Here is a 4,122-nt window from a genome sequence, read left to right as displayed (position 1 = left end):
CTGCGAGGTGGAGCTAGATCTCCTTGCTAGTAGACTCGAACTCGACTCACTTTGTGATGAGAGATCGTCCGCTAGTCGAACCCTGAATCATTTTGTTTGCTTCCGCAATAGATCTAGTGGCCACCAGGTTCACCATCAAATCCACTGGTTGTTACGGCGGGGTGGGGACCTCACACCATGTCCCCAGTCCTGTAAAGCTTTGGTTGCCTATAACCATGGTCTTCCAAGGATGAGAGGGAAAGCACCAATACCCACGGGCATTACATGGAACAACAATGACATAGTATGTTTTTGCCATTGAAGCAGTTGATCCCATCAAGAGTGTTTACAAGGCTCCAAGTGAGACACAAAAACAATTGTGATGTGAGCCATGAAAGCTGTAGTGTGAGGTCCCCACCCCGCCGTATCAAACGGCGGATCTGATGGTGAACCTGGTGGCCACTAGATCTATAGCGGAAGCAAACAAAGTGGTTCAGGATTCAGCTAGCGGACGATCTCTCATCACAAAGTGAGTCGAGCTTGAGCTTACTAGCAATGGGATCTAGCTCCACCTCGCAGGGGAAGTGTACTTGACCTATCTAGCGATCCTAAGACCCACCTTCCAAGAGGGGAGAAATCTCAAGTGCCTTTTTCCCCATGTTTTAGAGGCACGTACACTTGAGACTTCGCCACTCTAGGGGCAATGAGTATTACTAGTGTCGATTTAAACACTATGGGGACAGAGAGTTCCCGACCAATCGGGACCACCCATCTCATAGGCATTGGCAACCTGAGCCAAGCCCCCACTTTCCACCCCCACACTCACACTTCCTTGTGTGACCTAATTACTACCACAAAGGTTGTTCAACATAAACATTCCTTGTTTAATTCCGAATCACATTGTTCGTTAAGACAGCCCTTCAACCAGTATTGCAAACAGCACCAAGACAAAATTCTAGTAAAAATTCTACTCAAACTTATTCATTAAAATTCCAATGTTCTGGAGGTACAACATCCCCCCTCCAGTGAGAGTTTACTCCTCTCGTTGTTTCCTAGCTGCCCATACAACTAGGTATGTCCACCGCATAGAAAGCACGACATGGACATTCCCATCGCTTAACCAGAAGACGTGGGTTCCCACCACTTAACCAGCAGTCGTGGGTATCCACCGCTTAACCAGCAGACGTTGATTCAAGAGCCCTTAACCAGGAACTCTACCCCCTGTGATCAGGAGGGGGTTCATGACTAATTCAACATTGGAAATAGAATGAACATGCCGAGCTAAATTTTCCCTAGCAGACATTCTTCCCTATTGCAAATAGTATATCTGTCAATCATTTCTTTCCTACTTTAGACTTTAATATACAAATGAATTCAATTGCCGAGGTTTCCGTCGAATTTCTCCAACATGTTTGGGGATATGTTCATTCCTAACTAAACGTGTGCAATGTTAATTTAAACAACTTGAATGAAATTATGACCTACCTCTTCCATTTCTTCATCAATGGCCCGTGAGATGGCTGGTATTTGTTCCTCCATGGGAGCTTTCCCCTTTCCATTGATATTGCTTGTTCCTGCCTCGCGGTCGTGGGCACCACCGAAGCGATTTCTCTTAACCGGAGCCATTCTCACTACTTTAAATAATTAGTTTGGAGAAAAAGCTAAGGTTCGCAAGCGTCATAACAATCCAATAGATAGATTAGCGACATTAATTAATCCCTCCTATATGAGAGGTCTAGATTTTTCATATAGCAATCATTAAGGATGACACATAATCCTATGGGAACCGTCTCTAAAGATAATTACTCGGCTTACATGATTAAGAATAATAGGATTTCACTAATGGAATTACCAGAGAGATGAATTAAGTATGATTAATCTCTTTCCTAGCAAATAGATGGTGCAGACTCACCTTAGGCATAGGTATGAGGAAGTCAACCCTTAGAGACTTAACGACGGATTAATTTTTCCTTAATTACACCTTAATGCATAAGAGAAATGAATTTAATTTAGCTACAATATTAATGAGTGATAGAAAGAGTGATTCTCTTCAATCTACACAATTACCAGCTTACCGCTTAATTACTATACTACCTAGAGAGAGAAAATTCTAATAATCATGCACTAATCATTAATTGAGAGTGATGCATGGCTGATAATTCAGCTATGGAATGATGATTGCATAATAGAATATAGTTAAGGAGAATTCAGAGAGTAATTATAGAGAATTACGACTAGGAAATAGCATAATAGACGAAGAATATAGATGGCAATGAAAAGAATTTACAGAAGGCATTAATTAAACCGTGGTTACCGTGATTAAGGGCTGATAATCTTCTCGATTCTCTAATCTAATCGAGCTTCTTGAGGCGAGAATTCGGCAGCACCTCCCTCCTTGCTTCTCCTTCAACAGGTGTGTGTACCGACAACACCTTCCCAATGTGTGTAGGTGTATGTGTATGCACTGTGTGTGTGAGAGCATATGTGTGTGTGTGTGTGTGTGTGTGTGTGTGTGTGTGTGTGTGTGTGCAGGTCTTTAAATAGACTCCTACAGGCTGAAAATCGACTAGCCTTGCTATTAGCATATGAAGGAGCACTCAGTCTCTGCATTGGCAAGTCCAGTTCCCCTACCCACCAAGTGTCAGGTTGGCTTGGTTAACTGGCTCTGAGACTTAGTTACTGGCTTGGCAGCTTTCCCGGGACTCCCACAAGGCAAGAGGGCGCCCCCTAGCTGCTAAAGCTGATCTGGAGTGGGTTGGGACCTGTTCCCACACAGTCTCGGGCCCCCGGTACCTCCCTGGGCAATTTTGAGAATTTTTGGTTCTAGGCTAAAACGGGTCATACGAGTCGGATTTTGATGCCAAAAATTGCTATAGCAAGCTCTAACTAAGGCTTACTGGCCCGAGTACCTGCCATATTTAGCAGCCCTCGGGGTCCGAAAATGCATTTTTTTCAAATTTGGGGTACGGGTGCAGTTTTTCGAGACGGTCAAAACTAGACGGGTCTGGTGACCAACAACTTACTATATTTGGAAAATTTTCACAAAAATTATTTTAATTCACATTTCGAAGCTTTATAACATTCTAAACATCATGGAACTGACAGAATTCAGAAAACTGCTAAAAATAGTAACTTTTTTTCCATTATGATCATTTCATGGTACAAGGGTGCTCTTTTTGGTTGGGGTCAGAGACCTTACATGTAGAATGGGATTCTACTGGAGCTCATTCATGAGAGGTGGTATACAAGTGGTGGTGAGGTTTGGGGGGAAATCTAAGCAAGATATGTTATGGCAACATCAAGAGATGCATCAACAAGTCATGTGATGACTGAATTAGCTGCTAGATAATATAATTACCATGAATGGATTGACATATTGTTGTGCTATCCCAAAGATTTGACACCTGCAAGAGATCTAGATCGTACAATGAACCAAATCATGCATGATACAAAGACCTCCATCTTTGACATATGCCAGTCAACATTCCAAAGTATCCCTATAGTAGAGCTAGAGGAATGGATCCATAAAGACAAAGATGGTGTGTGGGATGCTGTGATATCATTGGCAAGTCAGGAATGTCATATCTAAATATGGCCTGAATGGTATAGTGGAAGAGAGGCAATGGTCATCTAGCCCAGTGGTGGAGATCTAGATCAGTGGTGGAGCTTATAATTCCACAAGAGCTCAAAAGTTATGCAAAGAGATAGATGCAAGCCATGTGCAAAATACAAGATGAGTTCTTAGAGCTGTAAATGGCAAGAGGCATTCACTTGCTCAAGCAATCAGCTACGGTAAGTGGTTTAACAAGTGATCATGAAAGCAAAGCTGAGCTGCTTTTTATGAACAACTTCCAAATGGCCCATTTAAACTCGTCTGTGACATCATATGTTCAAAAATGGATGCAACATTTGGACACTTGACACTACTTGTGAATGAAATTGGGAAGAATGTGCATAAGATGAAACAATTTTGCACCAAATGGAATTAAACATAGTCACAAGTTTCTCGTCTTGGATTCTGTCAAAAGTTCTTGTAAGTGGCACGGTCCCCATGTCCCGTTGATTTGCAACTTCAGATTTCCCCTTGTTCTGCATCTTCACCAGCCACTTTGCCCCCCTCCTCCTTATCTCCTCCATGTGCAT

At 42.6% G+C, this 4,122-nt stretch overlaps 1 pseudogene; it reads left to right on the top strand.

The window, feature by feature from the left end:
• The first annotated feature begins 285 nt into the window (after positions 1–285).
• Positions 286–3,724, top strand: LOC147445920 (uncharacterized; annotated as a pseudogene).
• The last annotated feature ends 398 nt before the right edge of the window (positions 3,725–4,122 follow it).

This window comes from Adiantum capillus-veneris, chromosome 12 (assembly GCF_014529385.1).
Source record: "Adiantum capillus-veneris isolate H3 chromosome 12, ASM1452938v2, whole genome shotgun sequence".
Classification (NCBI taxonomy): Eukaryota; Viridiplantae; Streptophyta; class Polypodiopsida; order Polypodiales; family Pteridaceae; genus Adiantum; species Adiantum capillus-veneris.
The sequence above is the reverse complement of the archived record's forward strand: the minus strand, read 5'-3'. Positions and strand labels throughout refer to the sequence as shown.